Below are 13,712 nucleotides of genomic sequence, written 5' to 3'. Positions count from 1 at the left end.
AGAAGAAGAAGAAGAAGAAGAAGAAGAAGAAGAAGAAGAAGAAGAAGGAGAAGGAGAAGGAGAAGGAGTAAAAGAAAACTACATGCTGTGGTATAACTGCTACTTTGGTAGAAGCTCAATCTTTTCATTGTAATTTTTGAAGTTGGAAATTTGTGAGGGATCCTGGGAGTTAATCCACTCTTCATTCCACTCTATTCAGGTAAAATTTCATTTACCTGAATGTGTCTCCATAGCATGGTTTTAAATTGTCTTATACATTCTGAAATGATCACTAGCAAATGTTCAAACTGTGATCCACCTAAGGAACTGATACAAACAGGTAATTATTAGAATGCTATATGCAATAGAAAATTATCCATCATATTAGAAAAGAAAATGTATCAGAGAGACATGAGATTACTTGATGATCTACATAAATTTTGGTATTTCTATGCATCATGTAGAGTCTATATGAAAGTTTTGGGGAGAGTGTTGTCAAGATGGTAGAGAAAAGCAAGAAAGTTGCCTGAGTTCTCCCCAGTTTCCTTCAAAAACAATGTTAAATGTATCCTCTAAATGGATTCTGGAGTGATATAACCAGAAAAAGATGAAATGAAATGATTTTTTAGCTTAAGATAATTTAGAAGGATTTTAAAAAGGTCTGTTGAACTTGGGTAAAAGGGGAGCACAGTCCAGTGCAATGTTTCAGCAAGACTGAGGGAAGGCTTTAACCATGGTACAGATAAGGAACCCAGCCTCCTCAGTCCTGGCTAAACGGGATAGGGGCACAGATGGTCAGCTATGAGACCTCCAGCTGCAGTGCAAAAAGAAAGTTGCCAGCCCAGGAACCACCAGCATGACAGAAGGGACTAGGCCAGGAAATCCAGTAGAGTGGGCAAGCCACCAGCACCTAAGGCCCCAGTGCGGAAAGCTAGTAACCAGGCTCCTGGCCTCCAGCATAAGAAGTTTTAGACATATCTCCCTCTGCCCAAGTTGCAGAGCTCAACTTTAAGTTATGAAATAGGGGGAAAAGTTTTGGGAGCCAAGATGGCAGAGAAAGCAGTAAGCCACTTCAACTCTCCCATAATCTCCTCCAAACAATCATAAAATAGAGCTCCTAAACAAATCCTGGAATAGCAGAATCAACAAAAGGATAGAATGGAAAGAGTCTTTAGCCCATGGAACTTGGAAAATCAGTTAAAAAAAAAGGGTCCATCTCACTCAGGTGAAAGGGAGTACAGCCCAGGACATGAAGCATTTTAGCAAACTAGCAATAAGCCCTACTTCAGTAAATGAGCAGGAGATCCTGAGCCCCAGTGTGATGGGGCAGGAAAACACCTACATCAGGACCCCCTATGTGTCTTGGTCTAGTCAAAGGAATGGGCAGAATCCAGGTCCAAGAACCACCACATGCATCAGCATGGCCCCAGGCAAACAGGCAGATTAAGTCAGTCAGACCTCCAAGTGCTTCAACACAACCTTCAGAAAATAGGCACTCTCCAGTGACCAGACCTCCACTTGCTTCAGTACAGCACAACCCAGGCCAAAAGGTAGATGCCGACCATATGGATGCCTAAGCAAACAGGTAGTTTCCAGTTAGAACCTGCCCTGCCATACTTCATATTAGGCCTGGGAAAAAAGACAGTTTCTACATGTGCTTCACTATAGCCCCTCGTACATGCAGAAACACCACAACAGGACCTCAGCACACACCAGAAAACACCACTAGGACTCCACCTTAGCTCAGGTAAGCTGCCAGACCTTAAGGTCTCCAGCAGTCCCAGCCACCTCCAGACATAGGTCCCAGGGCAATTTCACAGCAGCATCAGGTAAACAACCAGGGCCTACAGCCCCTAGCACAAGAACCATGAGACAGTGCCCCTTCCACGCTGGAAACAGAGCTCAGATTTAAATGAAGGTAGTTAGAAGAACATACTTTTCAAAAAAGACAGGGATAAAAGCACCTCCTTCTGAGGCTTGTTGGGAGAATCAAATAATAATTATCAAGTACCTGACACTGTAAGCACTATATAAATGTTAGCTCTAATTATCCGTCATGTAGATGCAATAAATAAATGTAGATTAATTATGTGAAGTCACTTTATAGTCAACTATACATATACATATATAGATATATTCACACCAAATATATCTATATACGTATATGTATGTATATACATATTCACATCAACCCCATGATTTTGATAAAATGATTTTATGATCAGCTACATTATATAGATGCAGAAACTAAAGTTGAGAAAAGGAGTGATAACTTAACTATTACCACACAACAAGTATATGACAAGAGTCACCAACATGGAACTTCATTGAAAAATTTCAGAACACCAAAAAATTAAAAATGTTAATAAATGCTTGCCAGTTGTACAGCATATGGAAACTTGGAAGAACTTTCTTTTTTGGTTTTTTTTTTTTCCAAGTACATGCAAAGATGGTTTTCAACATTCATTTTTTTTTAAAGCAATTGGGGTTAAGTAACTTGCTCAAAGTTACAAGGCCAGTTATTTCTGGGTGTGGTGCTAAGTATCTGAGCCCAGATAAGATCCCAGGTCATCCCAACACTGGGGCCGGTGCTCTTACTCGCTGAGCCACCTGGCCTCCCCTAAGCAATTAGGGTTAAATAACTTTGCTCCAGGTTACACGGCCAGGTGATTCTGGGTGGGTGCTAAGTGTCTGAGTCCAGATTCGATCCCCAGGTCATCCATACAGGGGGCTGGTGCTCTTACTCGCTGTGCTACCTGGCCACCCCTCAACATTCATTTTTTATAAGGTACAGAGCTCCAAAATTTTTTCCTTCCCTCCTACCCTCCCCAAGACAGGAAGCAATCTGAGACAGGTTATACATGTACAATCATGTCAAACATATGTCCATATAAGTCATGCTATGAAAGAAGTATTAGGACAAAAGGGGAAAAGAATCAGAAAGAAAAAAAATAAAAACAAAATTGAAAATAGTATGCTATGATCTGCATTCGTACTCTGTAGTTCTTTTGCTGGATATGGATAATATTTGAAGGAATTATTCTCTTCAGTGAGCTTTTGAAATTCCTTTTCCATCTGGCCAGTTTGGCATTTTAAGGCATTCTTCTCCTCATTGGGTTTTTGGGCCTCTTTTGCCATTTGAGTTTGTCTATTTTTAAGGCATTATTTACTTCAGTCAGGCTGTTGATTTGTTTTCATGATATTTCTTGCAACATTCTACTTTCTCTTCCCAATTTTTCCTCCATTTCTTTTATTTGATTTTCAAAATCCTTCTTGAGCTCCTCCATGGCCTATAAGTAATTCATATTTTTCTTGAAATATTTTTATGCAGGACTTTTGACTTTGCTGTTTTCTTCTCATTCCATGTTTGGATCCTTTTTACAGCAAAAAAGGATTATATGGTCTGATTGTGTTTCCTCTGTTTTTTCATCTTGCCAGCCAATCACTTGACTTTTGAGCTTTTTGCCATGGTAGAACTGTGCTTCCAGAGTGGAAAGAGCAGTGTCCCAAATTTCTGGGGTTTTCACAAATGTTGTCTAAGTTATGAGGATGGCACCCTCTCTACAGACACCACAAGCTTTGTCACACTGGCATTCCTCACCCCAAGTCTACCACCCAAGATTGCAACCTGGATCAAAGTAGGTCAAAGCAAGAATGATTGTCCTCTGAGTGGTCACTTGGTCCTCCTATGATCTGCCATTCAGGAGTTCTGGAGGCAGCTAACATGGCAGCATCTGCAGGTGCCACACCTCCACCACCTCTGCCACCCCAGATGTAGGGACTGAACCATACTCAGTGATCCCAACTGACCTCTTATTTTCTCTTTGGTGTTTATGGGTTGAGAAGTCTGGAAACCACCACAGCTGCCAGTGATTCATTCTCCTGAAGTCTGCTCTGGCTGGTCTGTGTCACTGGTTTAGGCCCCCCCAAGTCTGGGCCCACACAGCTCATGTGGGACTGCCCTTAGCTCCCAGCTTGGTGTGATAGACTCTCCTGTCAGTCTGCCAGACTGCCTTTGGAGGGAGATTTGTTTCTCTCTGACACTTTGTGGGTTCTGTAGCTCTAAAATTTATTTACTGTCATATTTTAGAGGTATTGGAGGGTTGGTGCAGGAGCTTAAGCAAATTCCTGCTTTTCTCCGCTATCTTTGCTCCATCCCAGATTTTTATTTCTTTCTGCTCATTTTACAGAGAAAAAAAAACAAAGAGAATTAGGGTGAAGTGACTTGTTTAGGATCACCCAGTCAATAAGCATTTGAGCTTAAATTAGAACTCAGGTCTTCCTCACTCTATGCTTGGTGTTCTGTCCACTGTGCCACCTAGCTGCCCATTAAAGCATTTAGAAAATGGAATTCCAGTGAATTTGAAAGATAAGCATTTAATAATTCAGTTGGTAAAGGAAGCAGGACCTTTTTGAATTAAATATATATGCATATATATATACATATATAACATTTTTTTCTGTACACTCTTATCTGCTATGTCAAAGGAAGAAAAAATGAAACCTTGTTACAAATATACAGAGTAAAGCAAAATAAATCATTGCATCTTGAATCCATCATCTCTCTCTCTCTCAGGATATAGGTAGCACTGACCATCATCCATCCTCCTGAATCATTGTTGGTCATTGCATTAATCAACCATTTCACAATTGTTTGACCTTAAAACATTCTTGTCATTTTAAAAATTGTTTTGGTGGTTCAAGCAAGATCAATATTTCAGTTACCTAAAACGAGTGTAATATTTGTAGTTTGGCCACAGCTAAGTGACTACTACATTTATATATACACTGCAAAATGTCTTTCTTCCAAAAATAAGGAGAAACTTCCTAGATTTCCCCTAAGGAAATCCTCTTCTTATTCTAGGTTATCATAGATAACAATGTACTGCTTTAAAAAAAGAATTTTAAAGATGTAATAATGCATTGGTGGGAATATAAAGGAATGGAAGAGAAATTGGATCATATGAAAAATCTGGAGACAATGAGAATGGAAAAAGCATGATCATTGTACACTTGGCACTAAAACAAAATCAAGGACACAAATTTGACTTTTTGGATATTGAGAGATGATGGTTAGAAATACATTAGTGGTATATGGCTTTGAATCATTATATAGTACTCAAAAAAGCATAGATAGAAGATGATGAACTAGGTCCCTTTCAACTCTGAAATAGGGTGATTCCAATTCTGTGATTTCATGAATTATAAATTTCATTGCCTAAAGGAGATAATGCCTAGCATGCCATAGTGGGGGTGGAGGGCACAATGTTCCATGAATATTCATAGCTATGAATCAAACTACTCTGATATTATGGGGTTCTTTTCATGTATCCAATGAAGGACTTTTAGAAAATATATTTTTCAATTGCTCACTATTCACTACATACCTTAAAGCACCTAAGGAGACATGGTGTCATGAAATTGTGATATTTTAATAAAATAAAAGCCATCCTATAGACTGTGTAGAGAAGGGAGTGTCAGTTATGGGAAAATATGAAGAAAATAGCCTATCTCATTAAAAACATAAAATTACTTACTGTTATATGTACTGCATTTAATTTTTAATATCTCTTTACTCACTGAACTCTGATCTTTTCAAATATTTAATTCCTTGAGCATCTGATTTTTAAAATTGTTTTGGGCAGACAATTTCTGATCATCACAAACTCTCATAGCTCATAATCTTGGGAGATGTCATAATAACTGTAATATTTCTGACTGCTATCATGATGGTATTTTTAACTGTACTTTAACAATCAAGTAAACGTATATGAAATGTACATAATCAGATAAATAACATCGAATTCAAATTTCCCATTGTTGGTATACAGAAGACACAATTTTTGTAAATATATTTTCAATTACAATTATTATTAATATTTCGTCTAGTGGAAATTATTTTCTAATTGAATATATCTTTATCTACTTTTACAACTGCTGTATGTAAATCACATGATAATTTCAGCCAATATGGGAGGATACTGTATATACATAGAAATGCTTGATGCTTGTCTCCAAAATCATAATGATGTATTTATACTGTTTTTTTTCCATCTATTTATTCTCTCTTTTTTTTTTTAAAGCAATCGGGGTTAAGTAGCTACTCAAGTAACCTAGTCAAGGTTAAGTAGTTGCTCAAGGTTACACGGCCAGTTATTTCTGGGTGTGGTGCTGAGTGTCTGAGCCCAAGATTCGATCTCCAGGTCATCCCAACACTGGAGCCGGTGCTCTTACTCGCTGAGCCACCTGGCCGCCCCTCATCTATTTATTCTCTTGAAGAATAGCTCTTAAAAGACGTGTGCAGCTGTTACACGTTTAGATATGTCAATTGACCCAATAACTCTTACTAGTTTTAATGCATTGTTTCATTGTTCTTTACATTATTAAAATGTTCAATTTTGATTTCAGTTAAACTATTTTATGTCTCTGTATGTACATATGTCCTCTATTGTTAAAGTTAGTCTTTGATATCTCATCTTGTCATAGATGTGACCCAAAGTGCTCAGATGTTAAAGCAATGGAACCTCATAATTGATAGGATTGACCAAGCTGGATGATAGTGAAAAATATAAGTGATTTAAAAATGATAGTGAAAAAGCATAAGAATATATGTCATTAAGAGACCAATTTGGAAATTTAGAAACATTCATTACCATAGGGTTCATCATCAGACAACAAATTTTTTCAGCCACAAAACTCATAAAAAACAATCTACTGGGATTGTAATCTACTAGGCTGGGTGGCCTTTGCCCGTGTCCTTGGACTTATTTTGTAATATTCTGAAAACTGTATTTCAATATATTAGTTTCCTTTGTAATTCCATGCATTTTATTTTATGCTTATAAAAACAATATTCTGAGAAGGGATTCATAAGGTTCATTGGACTGCCTAAAGGACCAATGCAAATGAAAAGTTAACAGTGCCTGATATAGGTTTAAGGTAAAACCAATTCTGTGAAATCATGGATTGAACTATTTATTTGCAAAGTGTTTAACCTAGCTCCTGACCCCATGATAAATGCTTATTTCCTTCCTTCTCTAATGATTGTTAGTGGATTAAAATGTAACTAATGACCTTTAATAAGACTATAAGAACAGCAATGATGTCCCAGGTGTCCATTTTTTTTATGTTAACCATATGATCCAGTGAATATACTGCAGGGTCTGAGTTCATGGAAGATCTGCATTCAATTCCTACCACATGTAGTAGTTGTGTGACCAAGTCAAGTAATGTTTGTTTGCCTCAGTTTCCTCAGCTCTAAAATTGGGGAAATAATATCTAGTTATTATGGTGGTTGTGAGGATCAAATGAAATAATATTTGTAAACCACTTAACACAATGCTTATTATTGGGAAGTGCTAGCTATCACTATTTATTTTTGAAATACATAATATATGTTATATGTAAATTTAGGTATTATATATAAATATATGCAAATGTGTGACACAGGACATAATATTAATTAGTTATTATATATTTTCATATCTACTTAAAAATTCTTAAAAGTGTCTCCACACATAGTACAAGCATATGAATTGTACTATTTAATTCAATTTAATTAAACAAGCATTTATTTAAGGTCTAGTATGCATAAGGGACTGCATAAGGGAAAATAGGTAATGTACTGAGCCTCAAAAAGATCAGAAAGGGGCACAAAGCTGGAAAACAGAGAAGCACAATCTCAAAAATTAAAATATCTTAACTCTAATGTATATTTCCCCCCACCCATCCACTACACATCACTGACTATGGTAGGAGAATGAAACAAAACAACAATAAATGACAAATCACATTGAAACTATATCACTATATTTATGAAATCTTTGAGAAAGGAATATGGATTAGCCATAATATTAATTATACCAAAACACATACTTTCCTGTGATGACCTCCTTTCATACCACACTCATATGTGACCTTGAAAAAATCCTAAATGAAGATACTATACTAAGGTGCCTATGCTTCAGTTGTTTTTCCTGTTTATGCTTTTCGATGCAAAAAGTTTTCTTAGTGGAGAAATGTGCTCTGTAAGTAGTGACATGTAAAATAGCCTTCTTCTATCCCTCTACTTTATTGACTCCATTTAAAAACATAGTTGAAAGCATTACTTTACTTCACTTGCCATGTAATCTGAGCCTTATTGCACTTGAATTATTGCTTAAGTTTAGAAATAGCAAATTTTCAATGATCTATGGAATAGAAGTGCTTGAAAGATATTACTCAAAAAACAACCTGAGCATATTACAGGCCTGCACATAATATTGTCCTGCAAAATAAACTGTAAAATTTATAATCTGCTATAAAAATTATTGTTTTAAAGTGCTTTTATTTACAATGTTCTCACCATAAGAATTCATCAAATGAAATAAAGACCAAATTAAATTAGGGATAATTTCAATTCAATGAAAAAAAAACATTCAGTAAGAGCATACTATATATAAAGCTCTGTAGTAGGCCTACATATAGGGATCGAGATAGATATAGAGATTGAGCCTGTAAATTCATTGTGTTAGGGAGTTTATGGAAGTAGAAACTCTGTACCAGGAAGTCAGCACTTTCTCTTAGACATCTATTTGTAAAGCATTTAGCACAATACATGACACATAGTAAGTTCTTAATACATGCTTTTCCCCTTTTCCTTTCTCAAGAGCACCTAATAAGCTTTTAATCCTTAGTTGTTTCCTACCCTTTCCCAAAAGATGTTGCTGAAATAATATTATGAGGAATTTGCAACTGATTGGGGCGGGGGGGGGTTGAAATGAGACAAGGAGAGGAAGCCAATGTTAACTCCATTTTCAGATCCTGGGCAACTGAGAAGATTCCATCAAAACAAATAAGGTAGCTGGGAACAAGAGATAATTTAGGGGAGATGTAGTACAACTGGTATCTGGTTATGCCAAATATGAAGTTATTTGGATCAAAAAATATTGGAAGTAAAGATGCAGGACTAGATGTTCAATGATAATTGCAGACAAGGGCACAAATAATGCCAAGGGTTTCTATAGACTTTATCTCCTCCCACCTTATTTTTCTTCTTTTTTGCCTGGCCATAATGCATTTAATATTGGAATATGTTTCAACTTTTAGATTTTGTATCTAAAATTTAGGAAGGAAAAATCAGAAGAAATTGGATTTTTCCTTGTTTCTGTTCAATAACATGGGATCATAAAATAGAAGTGACTATTCACCTAATTTAGATGCATCAGTTGTGATATATTTCTTCAAAAACACAGATGTTTTAAGTAATAGTTGCTTCAAAACTTTAACATAAACCACTTGCTACGTGCTGAACTTGCTTATTTGTAATCAGCTAATACTTGCACATTGTCAACAGTTATTTAGAGCATTACATTCAATTTCTGTCTACTGTAATAGCTCTCTTTATCCTAAAAGCAGATAAAATTGTAAAGTTAAAGCTTGGCTTATTCTAAAATTGTGAAGCCAAATCCAATTATAATTGAAGTTCCATAAGGAGAGAAATTTCTCGAATTTCTCTGCCCTATACCTTTGAGTAAGACAACAAGTACATTCCTCTCTTATTTGGGAGTTGTGTTACCATAAACATTTTTTTAATTAATCAGTCAATAAGCATTTTAGAGTACCTCCTATGTGCCTGGTACTCTGTCAAGCAAGTTGCTTTTATAGCAAAAGCAGTAGAATAGCCAACATATATGTAGCAAGAAAATTAAAGGTAATATACATACATATACACGTGTGTGTAGGCAGATGAAACATTATGCTAGACCCTCAATTCATGAACTCTCTGAAAAAACTTGTGATATTTTAAGAGCAATTTCATGTATTAATGAATGAATGTGATGAAAAAAAGTATTGCTGAAGAAAAATAAGAATGATGTAAGAACATTTGAGATGGAGAAAATTTCTTCTAGGATGGAAGATGGAGCACCCCAAAGGAAAAGTGTTTCCTGAGATAAGAAGATAATATGTTCAATAGATAAGCTATAGACTATGTTCTGGCCATGGCAGAAGTGAGTTGGAGGGATGGCCCATGCCAAAACACAAAGATACAACAGGTAGGAAAGAATAAAATTAGTAATAGTTAACTATATTATTAAACTTGAACCTAAAATTGAGTGACAGGGAAAAGATTAAAATAATACTGGGTGGATTGTTGTAATGGATGGTGTAGTCCTTTAAAAGCCAATATAAGAAGTTTGTTTTTTGTACTGTACACCATGAAGGAACACTGAAAGTTTTGGGGTTTTTTGATGTTGTTGTTTTGTTTTGTTTTGTTTTTTACAAAGGAGTCAGCTTTACTGGTCAGTTAGGGGTCAGTTCCTCTTCTTGCTTTTGCCTGTAACCTTGGCAGGAGCAATGACTGGGGCAGTTGACTGATACAAAGCAGAAGAGATCTTGTTGATGTAGTAAAGACCACCCATGGAGAAGGTGGATGAGGCCAGAAGCAAATAGAGTCAGTAAGAGGCAGATGAGAATCTCAGGGAAGATCTTGGCCTGAAAGCCTTTACGAAAGACCAGGTTCTCCAAATTGTTGAAGGCAGTGAGGGAGAAATCAAAGAGCGCTGAGCCCAGTAATCCTCCTTGGATGGATGGTAAGCCACTCCGTGGAGGCAAGCTGCAGGCTGTACATCTGCATCCCTGCAAAAAGCAGCAGGTACAGGAGGGAAGAGAGGGCCAAAGAAGTGCCTGTGCCCACCAACTTTCTAGATAATGCCCCATTCGATTGTTCGATCAATGAGAAGGCAGCACTGAACAGAGCTCTGGGGCTGGGTTCGAATCAGCTTTCTGAACCTCAGTTTCCTCGTCTGTAAAATGGGGGTGAAGTGCTCCCAGGCTCTTCCAGCGCTCAGTCTCCGCCGAAGCCCTGCCCCTTGAGGTTCCGCACCCTCTCTGCTCTCTGCGCAGGCCACGTCAGTGCCACCGAGGACCCGGACCCAGCCCAGCAGCGGTCGCGCTCCACTCCCACCCCATCCACGAGCCAGCCTTCCTAGGAACCCCCAGCCAGACGCCGCTCGGTCCCGTTACCCATGATAACACTGAAAGTTTTGAATAAGAGGTCTGACAAGGTAAGATCTGTGCTTTAGGAAGCTAATTTTAGCAACCCTGTGAAGGATCAATTGGAATAAAAGAGACAAAAGTCCAGGAAACCAAGTTTTTGTAATAATTTAGGTCAGTTACCTGGGAATCATTATTCTCAGATGGTCGTGACTGGAAAGTAAATTGGTAGATGAAAAGCATATTATGGTGGTAACAATGATAGAACTTTGCAACTGATTGTGAGGGGAGTGAGGAAGAATGAGTCAAAAGAGTTTCTGAGATATCCTGGTCAGGTAACTAGGAAGATGGTGGTACAACCTATAAATTTTATAGAGTTAGGAGGAAGAGAAGGTTTAGAAACAAGGTAAGACATTCACTATATATATATATATATATATATATATATATATATATATATATATATATATATTTACCATATATTTATATGGCATACCATATATTTAACATAAAATTCTTTCCATGAATAATCCAAATTTGGTAGATACTTAGAAATGCTTTTTTTTAAGGGGAGTTATATTTTTCCTATTCCTCTGTGGGTATTTAAAAATGAATACATTCAAAACATAAAATCTGTCTTTGGATAAACCTCAAGTACAGATGTTTGCCTTTAATGCATCTACATTTAACTCTCTTTTCTCTCTCTGTTCAAGTAACCAACATCCTTTTCCAAATCAAAAGTTATTCACAGCAAAGCATCTTCTAGCTATTATTTACACATATACAACAGAATTAAATCAATATCATACCTCACTCAGGGTAATTTGTGTGTTGATTCGTACAATTGATTGCGAAATGAAAGACCTTTAAACTTTTTCACCTTTAGCGTAGGAATTTCAAGTGCGATCAAACTGTTTGGAAACAAGGGGATATTTTTGTTGGGATAGAGCACCCATCCAGTATCCCCTCAATTATACCAGGTAGGCAATAATCTCCTCAATCTCTATATAAAGAAGGAAACAAGCAGCTATTAAGTTCCTATTAAGTGCCAGGCATTATGCTAAGAATTTTACAAATGTCTTCTCATTTTATACTTATTACAGCTCTGTGAGGTAAATATTATTATTAATCCAATTCTATAGTTGAGAAGACTGTGGTTAAAGACTTATTTAGGATCACACAGCCAGTTAGTGACTGAATTTTCAAATTTGACTTCAGGTCCAAGATATTAGCTATGCCTTCACCTAGCTGCCTCTCTCTATAAAAAAAACAAAAACAAAACACAAAACCCTGTTATGCATCACTTTGCACTATATTTAAAATGAAAAGCAGCATGCTAGGCCCTTGTTTCACAAAATCACTAACAAAAAAGTAACATCTGATAAGAGTAATTGCATGCATAAATATAATAACAAAGATACAAGTAAATCTACCTTAAATATATAAGGGAAGAGGAGAGCTACAGAATGATCTAAGAACATTTGAGGAAGAGAGATCAATTTCATCTGAGAGGGAAAAGGAAACACCTTGTGGGAGGAATATTCCTAAAGTCTCCTTGTATCAGGAATGCTGCATTTCTAGGCAGTGATTTGGTATGGTGGATAGAGTTCTGGACCTGGACTCAGGAAGACCTAACTTTAAATGCAGTCTCAAACATTTACTAGCCATGTAACTCTGGGCAAATCATTTGACTTCAATCTGCCTCAGTGTCATTATCTCTAAAGTCACAATAATAATATCTCCTATGATCATTGTAACAATAAAATAATTACAAATATGCAAAATGGATATACAAATTAAAAGGAGAGAAGTTCTTTGTAATCTATAAAATGCTATAATAATGCTAGTTATTATTAGCCATCATTGTCAGTGTAACTGAGTATGTGGTAGTAGATCAAATGTAAGCAGGAAGAATAATTCAAATGCAGAAATATCAAGAATCATTTGTACACTAAAAAATCCTTGCTTTCATCACTTTAATACCCTCTTTTGCTCAATGTCTTGAATGTCTCTCTCTCTCTCTGCCTCTGTCTCTCTGTCTCTGTCTCTCTCTGTCTCTCTCTCACACACACACAAACATAAACACAAACACAGTTGGAGGGAGGTCAGAGGTGGTTTTGTCCCTATATACCATTTTTATAGAGAGAGAGTCAGTTTGTTTTAGTAAACAGGATAAAAACTTGAAGTTAGGAAGAAGCTAATTCAAATCTACCTTTAACACCTTAATGTTGCGAGGCCCTTGACGTGTCGCTTAAGAACTTATGGGTTTAAGTTTTCTCGTCTATGTAAAGAAGGGATTTGATACCAAAAAAATCATTTCTTATTTCCTTAAGCTCTAAATCTATGGATCATATTACAGTCAAATCTAGGGTCATATAATTTAGATCTAAAAGGGACTTTAGACACGGTTATTTAGTTGTTTTACAATCACGTCAGATTCTTCATGACCCCCTTTTGGAGGTCTCTTGGCAAAGACACTGAAGTAGTTTGTCTTTTCCTTTTCTAGTTTATTTTAGAGATGAGAATCGAAGACAAATATGGTTAAGTGACACAGAATTAAATGCCCAAGTTTGAATCTGAACTCAGAATGCTGAGATATCCTGACTTCAAGAATCACTCTATCCACTACACCAACAAGTTACCATCTTAGGTATTATGCTAGAAAAAAATTCATAATTTTACAGGTAAGGAAACCAGTTGGAAGGAAGGTGAAAAGACTAAGCAAAGCCTACATAGGTAGTGAGATATATGTTGTTCTA

The 13,712-nt window shown here is 36.6% G+C and overlaps 1 pseudogene; it reads right to left on the bottom strand.

The window, feature by feature from the left end:
• Window positions 1–10,209: 10,209 nt before the first annotated feature.
• Window positions 10,210–10,719, bottom strand: LOC138150875 (keratinocyte-associated protein 2-like; annotated as a pseudogene).
• Between the last annotated feature and the right edge of the window lie 2,993 nt (window positions 10,720–13,712).

Source organism: Petaurus breviceps, unplaced genomic scaffold, assembly GCF_028583685.1.
Source record: "Petaurus breviceps papuanus isolate PSGF00001 unplaced genomic scaffold, PetGlider_PUasm1.0 90895, whole genome shotgun sequence".
In the NCBI taxonomy this organism is placed as follows: domain Eukaryota; kingdom Metazoa; phylum Chordata; class Mammalia; order Diprotodontia; family Petauridae; genus Petaurus; species Petaurus breviceps.
This window is presented reverse-complemented; position numbering and strand designations above follow the sequence as displayed.